This window comes from Pelodiscus sinensis, chromosome 7, assembly GCF_049634645.1.
Source record: "Pelodiscus sinensis isolate JC-2024 chromosome 7, ASM4963464v1, whole genome shotgun sequence".
NCBI lineage: Eukaryota > Metazoa > Chordata > Testudines > Trionychidae > Pelodiscus > Pelodiscus sinensis.
Window position 1 is genome coordinate 21,974,783 of NC_134717.1, and position 16,286 is coordinate 21,991,068.

The 16,286-nt window shown below is 38.7% G+C and overlaps 1 long non-coding RNA gene across 1 annotated transcript; it reads left to right on the top strand.

The window, feature by feature from the left end:
* Positions 1 to 3,942: 3,942 nt before the first annotated feature.
* LOC112546231 (uncharacterized) lies at positions 3,943 to 14,096 on the top strand. Its single transcript, XR_003089876.2, has 5 exons — positions 3,943 to 3,988; positions 9,406 to 9,495; positions 12,481 to 12,534; positions 12,814 to 12,900; positions 13,639 to 14,096. It is a non-coding gene; the product is annotated as an uncharacterized LOC112546231 (long non-coding RNA).
* Positions 14,097 to 16,286: the final 2,190 nt, after the last annotated feature.

The following is a 16,286-nucleotide window of genomic DNA, read 5'->3' on the forward strand; positions in this document are numbered from 1 at the left end:
ATTGAACAGTAACAGTCCCAAAATAGACCCTTGCAGAAACCCACTTGTTAAGCCCTTCCAGCATGATTTTAAGCTATTAATAATTACTTTCTGAGAACGGTTATCTAGCCAGTTATGCATCTACTTTATATCGCATCTAGATTGTATTTTCCTAGTTTATTAATAAGAAGTTCATGAGAGACCGCATCAAATGCTTTACTAAAGTCTAGGTATACCATGTCGAACACTTTTCCCTTCTTCACAAGACTTATTATCTTATCAAAGAAAGTTATCACTTAGTCCAATGTAAGACATTACCTCATCTTCTTTGTCACTCTAAAACCTGTTATGTCATTTTTATCCTCATTTCCATGCCCTGTTGCAAAAAATCATTCATTCCTTGGATTAATATTTTTTCTGGGATAAGCCACATTATGCATAAAAAACCTGATAGTTCTTCGAAAATGAGGAACAGTTGGTCACTTTGTTCCTAACACTACAGAATTAAAGGGAGGGTTTTCTATAACTTAAATTACCTAACACTGTGATTCGCATAATATGCAAGTTTCATCAGTCTGTTTTTGGATCTCTTATTGCCAAAAGTATGTGACTGCTGGGGGTTTTTCCAAAGGAGGACATGGTTGTATAACTTTTGTTTCTGCTTTTGTTTTTTATTCTTTTATTATTTATATTACCAGGAGCTCTCTTATTATTATCTGTGATTTTTTTCCAGACTCTGAGACTCTTACATTTTAAATTGGAACCTTTGTGTCCTGAGGTGTACAGCATGTTTTTATTTTCTTTGGTTCAGAAGGTAGAGAAGGAAATGGAACAAAAAGAACAGGACCTTTTCAGAGGCCCAAAGAGCTAGTGCACAGTTAGATATTAATATAAACACAGAGAGCCCACGCAGTTACATTCTCTAGAATTTAATTGACAAAGATGAAGACTCTTCATGTTTCTTGGCACAAACTGATTGGTTGCTGGGTGCAGGAAGAAATGTTCTTTTCATGGTACAATGTTGCACAATTGGGTGACTTATGGGGAAATTATGCTTTCCTCTCAAGCAAACAGCATTATAAGGTCTGAGGCAGCCTTTTGGATTAGATAAGACTATTTTTCTGCTTCAGCACAGCAATTCCTGTGTTACTATATCTCAATTTTCTATTTAAAGAATTGATTAAGCAATGTTACCGAGATCTTAATCCAAAATCCATTTGAGGCAAGAGAAAAATTCAATAGCATTTCTTACCAGCTTGAAGCAAGATGGTACCTATGTTGAGTCTTAGGATATCTGTGTGTGGCCCTGTGCTTAACATAGCAGTCCTAGATTTGTTTAAGAAATAGGAGATAACACTAAGTAGACAGATGATAGGCATTAGTTACATTTTGTTTAGTAGGGCAAACCACACAGAAGAGCCCCTTATTTAAAATTAATGTTCCCACTATCCTACTAACCTATTAAAATGATGTTTTGAGGTTACTCTTCCAAAACAAGATATCAATCTGAAACAAGAAAATGGTGCATACATAAATAGAAAAATGAACCACTATCAATTCAAAATGAAAAAGAATACAAAGAAGCAAAACAAGCTGGCAAATGGGCAGCGAAGAATACAAAAGTGCCCTAAACAAGTTTGTAATTTACTGGCTGGCTGGCCAAATATCTATACCGTTTTCAAAATGGAGGTAGAAAGGGTAGGAGGATGCAAAGAGATTGCAACATCATTTGTAAATGATACTTGGGCAGACTGCTAGTCTGAACATGTAAAGAGGAGGTGGAGACAATATTTGGGGAGCATCTTATATAAAACAGTCTCTTTATTGCAGTATTGATAGCATGTGATCCCAATGTTTTTTTTTCTGATTGACTTCATGGAGAAGGAAATAAGAAATACAGTCCAGATAATGAGAAATGGCAAGGCTGCAGCACCTGATGAAGTGATGGTGTGTGAAAGTTTTGGGTGAAACAGACCCAAAAGAGAAGAGTTGTTAAAGTCATATAGTGAGACAAGAGAATTTCTGAAGACAGGTACATGTTTATCTTGTTCCCAGTACATAAAAAGGGAAAATTCAGTAATGTTGAAACTATAGTAGGAGAAAGTTGCTGTTTCATGGCTCGAAGATCTTGGAATGCATCCTGGATGTCAGGATTAGGAGACTGGTAGAACCTCCTCCTCAAATAAAAGCAATCCAGCTTTAGGAAAGGATAAGGAATCATGGATGCCATATTTGTCAGTAATAGATGAATGGTTACAAAACCATCAGGATGGCTTCTATAATTCTATAATTCAGGAAAAAAGGCATATGATAAAGCAAAAAGAAGGATGGTCTTGCCAGTGCTGAAAAAATATGGGGTTTCTGAGGATTTAATAGCTATAACAAATGCACTACATAGATGACCTAAGGCAATGATCTGAACATGTTTTGGATGACCAGTGCTTTGAACTGAAAGTCAGACTGCATCAGGGCCACTGTTTATTATACTGATGGAATAGGTCAGCAGGAAGATCACAGTGGGAAAAGGTGAAAAGAAGCTGCTGCAGGCAGGCAACAAAACAATAAGGGCACCCTCAAAAGAAGTCCTAGAGGAAACCTGGGGTATGACCACCTAAATGGGCATGGGATGAAAATGAACATGAGTAAGTTTGGGGCTTTGGAGATCAGTAGATGTGCCATAAGGAAACTGGATATAGAGCTTGATTAAAGTAGACTGATCAATTTTAATCCATGGATGGATGAATTATGAAAGATTGTGAACTTCAACATGAGATGCAGTCCAGACTAAGGATTGCTGGCAGAGGGGGGAATAACATCTCGGCAGTTATTTGTCATAAGCATATGCCACTGAAACTGAAAGTCCAACTACTTTGCAATTCTGTACATGGCAGAAGCATGGACATGAAAAAGATAGCAGGTCCAATGCCTATAGATAGCCCAATTTTGCTGGTTCAGAAAATGGTGAATGAAAAGGACCTGATGATGTTTAAATGTCAGGGAGGGATGCTACACGATATACCCCAAGAAAAACCAAGGGGAAAAAAGAATCACATCAGAAAATATGATAAGCAGGTAAACCTTATTGTCGCCTGAGACAGACAAAGATGGTGGATGTTTGCATGATGACCAACCACTCATGATGTGATAAAGGGAAGAAGAAGAAGAAGAAGCAGCTCTTCCAAAACCATAAAAAAAAACCCTCAAAATGTTATGCTTAAAGAATTCAACATTCTCTCCAATACAGAAATTGAAAAGACACTATCTATGAGGAAGATGGATATCATCCTTCAACCTCAATAGGATGGGGATAGAGCAAAACTTGTTTTACTATGCAAAATTTGATGTGGGGCAAACTTGGTCAGGACCAAAAGTTCTAACACATGTATTACACTAGAAGTGTTCTGTCTAATCTTGAAATCGGGAAATAAATACTCCTGCATGTAATATACAAGCTTTTGTTCTTTAGAAAATTGTTTCCATGAAAAATGTAGCCCTTATGTTCATATTAACCTTATTTCCTAGCTAAATTAAGAAAATTAAAGTAGGGGATTTTGGCCAGTGTTCTTCAAGATGCTGGAATCCTCAGAGAATATTAGAGCCCATCTGGTTTGACACGCAAACCATTTTGCTATTCCATTGGATGCACTTGCCTATTCATGTGTGACATAAGCAAAGAACCATCCACTTAGCAGCTGAAGTTGTCAATGAGAGAAATACCATTTAGACAGCCACTCAGTGAAGTAGGCATTTACAGATGAGAAAAATTGTGTGTTTTATGGGCTCAGTAAGCAGCAATCTATAATCCTTTACACAGCTCAAGCACTGTCTACATTTTCAAAACTCTGAGCAAAGTGAGCAAAGGTTTTTCAGTTTACTGCATTTTTTATAAGATACCAAAGTCATGTACTATATCTGCCTCTAGTACATACATTTATAATGGTTATGTAATATTCATTTTTTCCAGCAGGTGGGAAAGAAGTGAGAAGGCAGAGACACAGCGGATGATAGAGTAGGTGGAATTTCAGTCTGCTTCTCTGTCTATCTGGACTAAACAAGATTTCTGATCTCAATAGAAAGTATGCAATAGAATGATATAAAAATAAAAGCATATCTGCGGATACTCCCCCTCCCAGCTGCTTCTCCTGATGGAGACTGCCTAGTCCTTCTTGTGTCCTTTTCCTCATTTCTCTTTCCCTCTCCTTTCTTCTCCCTGCTCTTAGACTACTCAATCAACATAGGCAAAGCTAGTTCAATGACTGCAGCTGTGCCACTACATTGTAATGTTCGGATTTTTATTGGAAGACTAAACTGAGAGCTGACTAATGACCCCAAGAGAAGGATTTTTCAGCACAGCATAATCTAAGGAAAAGTTAGAATGTCAGTCCAATGGGGGCCCAAGCCTTGCTGAAAAATTCATGGCCAAAGCAGCAGCTCAAATTTCTGTTCTCTTTATCTGTGTCCAATGTACCATGAGGCATAAGTTCTTTACTTAAGGCAGTGGTTGTTAAACTGCTGCCTGTGGACCACTAGTGGTCTGGGGCTACCTTCCAGGTGGTCCATGGCTTGGGCTCAGTCTCTCTTCTCTCCCCCCACAATGGGGAGCCCGTGCTGGCATTCCTGACATGTATCCTCCTACAGCAAGGTTGGTGTGCCAGCTCCGGCTTCCCACTGGGATGTGGGTGGAGAGAAAGCCCTGAGTCTTGCTGCACAATCTGGCATGTGGGGAGAAGCAGAGCCAGAAACCACTCCCCATGCTGCCACCTCCCTTCTCACTTTCCCAGCTAGGGGAACAGCAGGACACAGATGCATTGCCTAAAGGCTTTTCCCACTGCTCCCATTGGCTAGAATCCGGCCAATGAGAGCAGAGGGAGGCTGTACCTGGGACATGATGCTTGGGAGTAGTTCAAGGTGTGAAGGCAAGTAAATACCCTCCATCCACTCGTGCCCAGACCCTGCACCCTCCTATTGAGACCCCGCACCTCCCAGCCTACTCCTGCACTTTCCTTTGCTCTTGCCCCCTCCCCCTGGTCAGACACCCTACTCCCAGTTTGCTCCTACACCCTACTTCCCACCCAGATCTTGCACCCTCACCCCCTGGGGCGTTTGGAGGGGTTGGGTTTGCTTCTCACTTGTGTGGTAACCAACTGATTTTTCTGTGGGTCAGTGGCCCCCAACTCACAGAAGGTTCCCTAGTCCTGCCATAAATAAAGAAAATATGGAACCCATTTGTGTTGGATATAAATTAATATTTCACTTTATTTAAAATGAAGTTTGATAAACTAACATGAGTAAGTTAAGGTGCTTAATCTGTTTAATAATTTAAATTAATATTTCCTTTATTACTGGTTAAATTAAACCATTCTGCCTAGCTGCAGCACTAGCAAAATGACTCGGTGTAGGTATGCAATTAATGGCAAGTTTCCATTAGCAACTGGTGGTCCATGGAAAGTTTTGAATTGATCCAGGTGAACCACGGGCCAAAAAGTTTGAGAACCACTGATTTAAGGTTAGTTGGCTTTAAATCTCTCTTGAAAACTCACCACTTCTATAATGCCTGCTACAGACATGCCAATTCACCTTTTGTTTATTTATCCTATCCATTTATCCCCTCTCAGGGAAAAAAACTCCTTCTCCCTATGCTCTTGCCTCACCAAATAGTTACTGTCATGCTTATGTCATGTCAACCTTCACCTTGTTTTGCTATCCACATCCCTTCTCCTAAATGAATTATATCTTAAGTGAGGCAGCAGGCTCTTTGGGCTAAAGGGCTTGATTTTAATTGTTCACTTTCACATTGGGATGCCATTAAAATTAAATTAGCAAGGCCTCACATAAAACCTCTCATGGTACAATTGCTAGGTAGGGGCACTGAGGAAAGAAATATCCATGAAGATCCCCTCAGAGAGTTTCTCTTTTATCATTCCATCCTGGGGGAGTGGGGGACTTGTCCCCAGAGCAGAGCATAACACAGTGCCTAGCTCCAGATCTAGTACCTTCTGGGGGATTTGTAGGGAGTCTGTGACTCTACAACAGCTCTAGACACAGGAGTTCTTATGGCTCCTGAGTATTACTTCTATATTGAAACAGCACTACCAAGGGAGCCTCTCCCTGCCCTTCCCTCCTCCACCCCCAAAAAAATCTAAAAACACTTGAGCTGAATTCTGCCCCCAGTATCTGCATGAAGGCTGAAATATATTTTCTAATGAGTAGGAGGAGGCTGGGCTGTGCTGTTTGTCTTTATCTGGTTCAGTGCTCACACCTTTCTCTACAGACTGTGGATATATATGACAATCTCTGCAAGGGCCCAAGGTAGGGGGAAATGGTGCTTCAGTGATCAGTGACCTTCCTACACACTTTTATGTAAGATAGGGGAGATCGTGAGTGTTAGGACATTTTTATGTGCAAAAGAGGCAGAATGTGACCTGGCCAAGGCATATTATGCCATCATCTGTTTAATTTTCTGTAGCGAAGTGATGGTTACAAGCAAACAACTAGCTAATGCTGCTGATGTATGTGGAAGTACTGTACACAGGTACAAATGTGAAAAAATGTTTTTAATATTAGAAAATTATAGTTCTTATTTTCCTTAGCTTTTCCTATGGCTTTGCCATTGTTAGCAAGGGAGAAACTGATCAGTGGATAAAAAGCAAGGAGTATTAGGGTATGTCTACATTGCTTTCCTCTTTCCAGAGAGGAATACAAATGCAGACAAGTGAAATTGCAAATGAAGTGCAGATTTGAATTTCCCAAATTTCATTTGCATAATTGCGGATTCCCGCTTTTCCAAAATAGCATCTTTCGAGAAAACAAACCTGGTCCCCACAAGAAAAAACCCTTCCTTCGAAAAAACCCCGCAGGGACCGCGTTTGTTTTCTCAAAAGACGCTATTTTGGAAAAGCAGTGGTCCACAATTATGCAAATGAAGCATGGGAAATTTAAATTCTCACTTCATTTGCAGTTTCACTTGTCTGCATTTGCATTCCTCTCTCAGAAGAGGAATGCAATGTAGACAGACAACTAGTTTGTAAACTGCACATTAAAACTTCTTCAGTATTTAATAGCATATCATAATACATAATCCTCAGTTGTCTCTTCCTTAACTAAAAAGGGAAATGGAAGTTCACTCTTGTAATATATTAAGCTAAGATAGGTAAACAAGATATTTCCCCCCTAATTTATACCATAAGCTGTGCTTTACCTACCATTTTCCCCCACTAGTCTATGAATCCTCTTCTGGTTAGTCCACAGGTAAATTCTGATTAAATATACAAATTCAAACCATAATAATCAGATGCTAAAACTCTCTTTTTCTCATGCATCTACACTGAACACAATCAATAGTTCATTAGCCCTTCACTAGCGAGCTGCTCATAATTATAATTTTCCCAGAGAAAAATGAAACAGGGAGGTCTTTAATGCTTCTTGTTAGCTTTCAATTAAAAAAATAAGACTATAACAGCCAAGGAGGCACTGGGTAAAGAGCCGTGGAAAACTACATCTGTGTTAAATCTGACACAGGGAACAGAAATGCATCTATCCTTAGTTTTGTTGTTGTCGAAGCTGTGAACCACAAACAATATAAATTCCATTTTTGCAATTACTGTCACCAGAGCACATGAGTAATTTTAAGCAGGTGAGTGATCTGAATGGAAGTAAGTTTATTTAAATGTGTGTTTGCAGAATTGGATACGAAGTCCTCTTTCCCTAGTCTCTCTTTACCCCACCTTCCTCCTCTCCTCACATCAAGACCATATTATTTATTATTTGTCTGACAAGCACATCACTATACAACTTTCAACTTTTCTAGGCTGGGGGGACTGGAGTCTCAAAGGATGGATGATGTGTATATCTGTTTGTTCTCTGAAAAATTATTGTGGATCGTGTGTTGTAGCAGTCACTGAGTTTATATTGTGAAACTGTTTCCTTTTATCTAAGTTTTTATAGCTCTAGGGACTTGGTGACTTTTGCTCAAAGTAACTGCAAGTAGATAAAAAGGAAACTTATGTTGTTAAGTAGTATTTATATTTATCCTTGAGGAACTGTCGGTTTGTCCAGGCTGTGCTGTTTTAGACTCAATCCATTCATCCTCTTTCCAACATGATTACCCATGTCCTAAGAATAGTCAGTCAGGGATCTTTTGAGACACAGAAACATCAAATAGGTGTCTGCAACAGAGCTTAGAGATGTCAGAAACATATTGGTATGTATATCAATGTGCAATATATTTAACAGAAGACTTTGATGTGAGCAAACCAACCACATTTATTTAAGAAGTAAGTCATTTTCCCATATCCTTTCTAATACTGCAGCGACATTTACTATACTGAATGACAGAGAACTTGGTGATAAACAAATTCACATGGTTAATGTAATCTCTGTTTCTTATACAATGTATGAACAGGTCTGCTTAAGCATGCACTTCAGCATTTTAAAGTTATTTGTTCACTATATACTCAGACCAAGTTGCTACAACCACAAACTTTTAGATTGAGGTGTGCTGGACCCTACTCTTTGTAAGATCTTAACAATCTATATAAATTGAAGGAGTCGCAGGTAAGTGTAAAAAACATTGCTTTTAGTTACTCACCATGGAGATTAGAGTTGGGCTTTTGTCACAAACACAGATCTGTTCAACTGCTACTAAACCGTGTGCATTATATTTTAATGCTATTTAGCTATATATTTTGCCATTTTAATTATTTTTTCAAAACTCCGGAATATTTTTTTTTCTGACTAAAGCAATGAAACATTTTGTCTTAAAGCAACTCATTATGTTCTTTTCATAATGCACATTTTTATATCAGGGAAAGGCCCTCTTAAATCAGTGCATTGTTGTTATTGCCATCGTGTCCACAGTAGATAGACTTTGTAACAGGACCACTGATGGGGAAGGTGGTGGAAGGGCAAAGAAGGCCATTTCCCCAGAGCCTGGTCATTTAAAAAAAAGGGCCTGAGGCTTCAGGTCACTTGCTGCTGAAACCTCTGCTGTGACAATAGCACTAGCCAGAGTCCCAGGCTCTTTTAATTGCCATAAAAGCCCTTTGTGGCACTGTTCAGGCAGAGCTGAGGGCTTGCTGGGGGAGGTGCAACATGTCCTACCCCAGCCCCGTCTGCCCAAGGCCCTATCCATTTTGGGGGGGGGCACAGAGTCAAGCCCTAGAACCTGACAAAGTCTGTCACCAATCTGGTTGTCCAGCTAAATGCAAAGTACTGGTAAACAGTTTTGAAGCAGGATTATGAAGCAACCAAAGACATTTTCCCCATAGAATCGTCCCTTGGTTTTGAAGTGAGGAGAGTATATATTCGTATGAGACTTTTGGAATTTAATTAGTGATGTGTGTTTAGTCATGTAATACACACGTAGTGAATTATATTATTATGTACCTGATTACTGAGCTTCAGTGACTTTATTTCAACCATTTGCAGGAACTAGGAGCACAGAACACTTTATGTACTGATGTTATAGAAGAAGTTGAACTAAATCTTGAACCTGAGAAATGTTATCAGTCATTTGAGGTAAGCAGGACTTCCAGCTTCCCTTTTGGGAGCTAGTCAAATTTTTATTATAGTTAAGTAATTCTCAAACATCCACTGAGACTTTTATCTGGATGGGAGAAGTTAATTCTACCTCTGACCTTGTATCGCATTGGATCAGACATTTCGAATTCTTAGCTACAGTTATGGCTCCTTAACTCCAATTTACTTGCACAGGCTTCTGAAATATTAATTATTGCAGACACAGTTTACAGACTCCAGATATATATATTTAATGTATTTCTTTCCATGTAATAAATGTCTATCCTCGAGGTTATTTCTATTTTCATTTAATATCCATAAAAGGACTCCGTAGTACAACCCAATTAGTGCTAACTTCCTTTACCCCACTTAATAATCCCCATCCACAATAAAAATACTATCCACATACTACAATCTTAGAAAAGCATGATCAACTCATTCCACAAATAAAGCCTTGGAGAACAGATAAGTCTTACAGTATCCCTGGAAGGTTAACACTCTTCTGTTTTTTAAAATAAAAAAAAAATTAGAACACTTTTTTCCTTGGAAAAAATAAAATATGGAATCAATTGTGGTCAGGAAATTCACAATAAAACTTGTACAATATTTGACCCTGAAGTTTAAGGTCATTAAATGAGAATTATTTATGGTGTACTGTAGCTTTCCTCTCCTTCCATCAAAACATAACAGCTGTCTACTAGTTACTACTGTAGTTACAACACACAGTCAACACATGGAACTTGTTGGAGGATGATGTGGTGTGAAGGCCAAGACTATAACAGAGTTCAACAAAAATCTAGATAGGTTCATTGTGTACCATTATCAATGGCTATTAGCCAGGATGAGAAGGGATGGTGTCCTTAGCTCTGCTTACCACAAGCTGGGTATGGGCAACAGGGGATGGATCATTTTAGCCATGTCTACACTATGTGGAAGATAGCAGCTGCTGCTGTCAATCTTCCCAGGTTAGCTTAAGTGGATTTAGTTAGGATTTAATTAGGATTTGCTCCTGTCAACCTCCTGATGTGTGGGTGGTGCGGAAACTTGATTTAAGATAGTTGTGTATCTTAATTTGACCTTCTCCTGTAGTGTAGACCAGGCCTTGATGATTGGTTGTCCTGTTCATTCCCTCTGGGGCACCAGGTATTGGCCACAGTCAGAAGTCAGGATACAGGGCTACATGAACCAGTCTGACCCAGTATAGCCCTGATTTTATTCTTATGATTTGCAATCTCTTTAAAACAAGACTCTTCCAATAATATGCCCAGTCCTATGACAACACTCAGACTTACTGTCAAATTTTATATCACATTTTAAAATATATGAATCTCAAATACTGTTTTATCCCCAAATGTACTACTAATACTAGTGAGTGAAAAACAGAAAAACAAGGAATAGCTTAAAGGATCTCTAGATCAGCAACCAGTTTCTAAGCACTACTAACAAGTGTAAAGCACTAGAAGACATCACTAGTTCAGTCTGAAATAGGCCAGTTAGCATATGAGGATTCCATCATTAAGAAAATAAGGTACCTGGTGTTTTTTCTTGATTTTGGCTGTGAACTAAATTCTTGCAGGCCAGAGTCAGGTCAGATTTTGTGGTGCTCTAGCCCAAATAGCTCAAACATGTTTTTCTTCAGTTTGTTCCTTAAAACAGCTGCTTGTGAATTCAAATAAACCTCTTAAGTGAAGAAGAGGAAAACATGTTTAAATGATCTATCCTGTGTTTGCAATAAATCTCCATATCAGAGTTGCAAAAACATTCTCCTCTATCCCAAATAACATATTAACTAATACATATGTAATGATCCAAAGCCACAGACTCATAGAAAAACCATATTTGTCCACTGGTTGATCTCACCATCTACATGCAGTGCCAAAAATGCAGGACTGTATTACTTGATCTTAGGAGACCTATTCACTAGAAGTACAGTCATTAGAACCAATCATTATAGTGGGTCATGACCACTAGCAGCATACTATACAAAGTTGAAAATATGCAGTGTAATTTACCAGACTTCTACTATTTCATCAGACTATAGTGGCTGGGCCACAGTACAGTGACAAACAACTACACAATTGAATATAGTTCTAAGTATTGTATAAACACAGGAAAACATTTCGGGTATGTCTAACTGGCAGCTTCTTGCGTAAGAACAGCCGTTCTTGAGCAAAAACTTGCCTGTTGTCTACACTGCACGAGAATTCTTGCGCAAGTAAATTTACAGTATAGCGTTGTAAAACAGGGCTTCTTCCGGCAGAGTTATTCCTCTCCACACGAGGCAAGAGCTCTTCCACAAGAGGGCAGTGTACACAGGCAACATGAATTTCTTATGCAAGAAGCCCCTATGGTTAAAATGGCCATCAGAGCTTTCTTGCGCAAAAAAGTATCCACACTGCCATGGATGCTCTTGCACAAAAGCACATCTCTTGCTCAAAAGCACATGGCAGTGTGGACGCGCTCTTGTGGAAGACTTTTTGCACAAGAACTCTTCCGCAAAAGAGTTCTTGTGCAAGAAGCCATCAGTGTAGACGTAGCCTTCCTGTTTTTATTCCCAGAGAACTTCTGTCAACGCTACTCCTACACCTACTTCATTTTTCCACTCTGCACCTTATTCTATAAGTAACATCTGACCAGTCAGGGAATGGAAATGTATCTTGTGACAAATATGTCTAAAAAACAAAAACAAAACCAAGCCCCCCAAAAACAAAAAAAACCCCTCAAATCTCACAAATAACTGCTTGTGGATTTGTGGATATGGATGAAGAATTATTAGCTCTTGACATCTATTGTATCATACATTTGATATGGAACCTCAGTTCTCACTCATATCAGTGAGAGTTGCAAGAAAACTAATTAGTCCAAGGAACTAGGTTTCTCTCTGCTAGCTGACAAATAAAAAATCACTTTTTCCACCAGTGTATGTCTGCACTGATGCTTCCACTTTTATATTTCACTTACACTTCTGCTGTCTTGTCTCTGCAGGGATTTTTTGCTTCCCACCTTCATCCTATGGCACCAATGCCGAATACTGGTGAGGTAATTCTTGGTTCATTTCCAGTCATTTTTGGGTGATTAATTGTGTTGTGATTTATTGTATTTGAACATTTTCAGTTAATTTTCATATAGGTTCCCTCCTTTTCTCAGACCTTGACCAAGAGTAAATACAAATACGTTGAAATTATTTCAATTCTGGGTCACTGTTTTAGCTTTCTTGAAACTGGGAAATGTTTACTAGTACTACCTTTAGACCTTATTTGGCTCCTATATTAATATGTGAAATATAACACAGGAAAAGTATTTGGTTTATTGTTACAGGTATTGATGAGAAACAGTCGTAGCAGGTATACTACTGCCCACGGGATTCTATTTAGAAGCATTTTTGAATCACTACTCAAAGCACAGGTAAAAGAACATTAGTAATTAACACCTACAAGGTATTTACTTATAATTATATCTGTCTCCGCAGATTGCCTTGTTGCTCTGCTTTTCAGTGCTTGGCTCTGACTTTAAGGAGGAAAGAAAAAATGTGCTCTTTATGGGTAAAAGTGCTCTCTAAAGTGGCTATTTAGTACTACTCTTGACAGGGACTTATTCATCCAGAGAAAGTCAATAGGGCAACTGCAACAGAATCAGCAGGCTCCCTACACTCAATGCTAATGGAAAGGATGCCCACTTGGGAAAAATGAAAATTCAGTAAAGACTATACTAGTATTGGTTACTCTCTTTTTACTCTTGAATGTTGGGTTTTTTTCATTCTTAATTTCTTGTATAAAATGGCCATATGAGAATATGTCTGACCATATGCACGTGTGCTCAAGAGGCAGGGGTGGGGGAAAGGAGGTGAATGAATATAGTAAAAGCTAACAAGACCTAAAATTGCCATAATTGACAAAGCACAACAGAGGGACAGTGCCACCATGATAATGAGCTGGGTATATTGCATGCAATGCTTGAATCTAACAAAGAAAAAAATCTGAGAGCTATATGAAAGCCGGACTAATTTCGTCCACTTTTGGTCATTAATGTGCTTTTACTTGTATTTAAAAAATATAAAACAACTTTCTTGCCTTCCTGGTCATATCTGCTCCCCCCCACTCTGCCCAATTAACAGTGAGTCCTCTACATGTTTTGTCTTCAAAGATATATAAGCCGGGGATGCATTTCCAATAGAAGAGATGTCTTCATTGTTAACACACCAAGGAAGAGGATCTCATACATGGTGATCATGGCCTGGAGAGTGTAACCCTAAATGCAGGCTCTTATGTTCTGCTTATCAGCTGTATAATTTAAGCATTAGTAGACTGTAAGTGTTAAAAATCAATTCCATGGTCAAATGGCTCAGGGGTTTTCTTTCTCTGAAGGAGGTAAACAATATTATAGAGAGACAAACATGGACAGTACTTTGTTCTGAAGAGAAGAACAAGTGATCAGGAAGGTTTTACATCTGAAAAAATATTTATACACTCACACCCCTCACTTTTCTCTCCCATTCGGTCCTATAAAATAAGTTCATCCGCATGATTGGGATCAGGATTGGGGAAGTGACTGTCACTTATTATATAATGGGCTACTTTATGTCATTATCCCATACTCAGACATTCTTAATATAAATGGCAAAAGATGTAGTTGTGGCTACTGTTTCTGTTTCAAATTAGTGTTTGCACTTTGGTTAAATGGTTCACTGCTGCTAATGCAATGACATCAAGTTGCATCTCAGAGCCAAATAAAAAAAAGAGAGGGAGAGAGAACGAGGCAGACGTGCTGAACGTAGAGATAACAAAGAAGTGGTTTCCCTAGCAACAACAGTACTTTGGATAGTTTCAGACAAGAATACAACTGGGTACAAAAGTATCTGATTAAAATGTATTGCAGGGACTAGAAGCAGAGCCACGATGTGTGCCAAAGAGGGAGTGCCAGAGATGAAAGGTAATTAGAAGTAGCATATGAGAAAGAAAGAGGTTTGGGATGGTGGTTGAGGGGAAGGTGCAGGGGGCCATGACCAAAATTTGAAGACACAAAAATTGAATGAAATATATAGGCTGGGTTATTTTTTGCCTTTCTAAAATTATCAAATTTTTTAGATCAGTACTTGCTAACTGGCATACAGTAATTGTAAAAGTGATTTATTCAAAATGATATAACTTTTGGAATGTGGCAAAATAATCTCAAACTATTAAATCTTAAGCAAAAATGTAATCACATTTCAATACAATGATACCAGACCCAGTGGCTGTGTCTAGACTGCATCCCTTTTCCGTAAAAGGGATGCAAATTAGACACATCGCAATTGCAAATGAAGTGGGAATTTAAATCCCCCCAGCTTCATTTGCATAAACATAGCTGCCGCTTTTTTCTGGCTCGGAGCTTTGCCGGAAAAAAGCGCTAGTCTAGACACGGATCTTTAGGAAAATAAAGCCTTTTCCAAATGATCCCTTATTCCTTATTTTAAGAGGAATAAGGGAATCTTTTGGAAAAGGCTTTATTTTCCAAAAGATCCGCGTCAAGACTGGCCCTTTTTTCCGACAAAGCTCCGAGCCGGAAAAAAGCGGCACCCATATTTATGCAAATGAAGCTGGGAGGATTTAAATCCCTGCTTCATTTGCAATTGCGATGTTGCTAATTTGCATCCCTTTTACAGGAAAGGGATGCAGTCTAGACACAGCAAGTGAGAAATGAAGAGTAAGTGTCCAGAATTTCACTCTCCCCTTCCCTGACACTTGAAGGCCTACCAGTGTGCAATATGTTTTTTTATTGTGTACTGAAGCTATGAACAATACCATTTTGTACAACAACACAGAGAAAGAATCAGACTGATTTTTCAGTGATAGGTGGATTCATTTGCGGTAGCAGATCATCATTTGGTGCAAATGAGCAAAGTTCTGTTGTAGCCAATGGAGTGCTTCTAGTGTTCACAAGCTCAGGTTCTACCCCATTATATTTGTGTTATATGTCCTGTTTTTAAATATCAAATATATTACCCATTTCTGTATTTGTATATTCACACTTCCTTAGATGTCACAAAGCCAATTTAAGGAATGTAGAGTCAATCTGAGTACTTTAATACTCACTTTTTCCTCTGTCTGCATATCCACATTTGCAAAATGGAGGAGTACATTTGTCGATGTTGTGAAACTTATTCATTAAGGCTTGTTAAGTAAATTGAAATATTGCATAGGAAGAGTTACATAAGTGCAAAAGAATATTTTTACAAGGGACACTAATCCAAACTTCAAAACTTTGAGCCCTCAAATCTTCAACACTTGACTTGAAATCTTAGGACCTCAACCTTTCATGTGGCAGCCTCAAGGGATTCCGGATTTCATGACTGCACTGTGGTGAATAAAAAATGTCTGCCAGAGAATAAAATGCTACAGGTCAAACATTTCCTATTTTCTTTTATCTTCCTTCAGATGTTGCAGTTTAGAATAGATGTGACTGATACAAAAAGAGATCACTTGGCCTATGAAACTCTAAAGGCTTGTCTGCACTACAGGTTATGTCAATAAAACTTACCTCACTCAGGGGTGTGAATAAGCCACCCCCGAAGAGACCTAATTTACATCAGCCTATGCATCAGTATGGTCAGTGCTATGTTGGAAGGAGTTCTCCCGTGAACATAGCTATTGTCTCTTGCTGAGGTGATTTTATTATGTAGATGTGAGAGCGCTCTCCTGTCAGCAAAAAGCATCTCCTCCAGATTTGTAACTAGTGTAGACTACTGCAAAGTAATATGTAGCCCTTTGTGTACTTATATGAAAAAGAAGCCAGAAACTCTAGGGATTTATCCA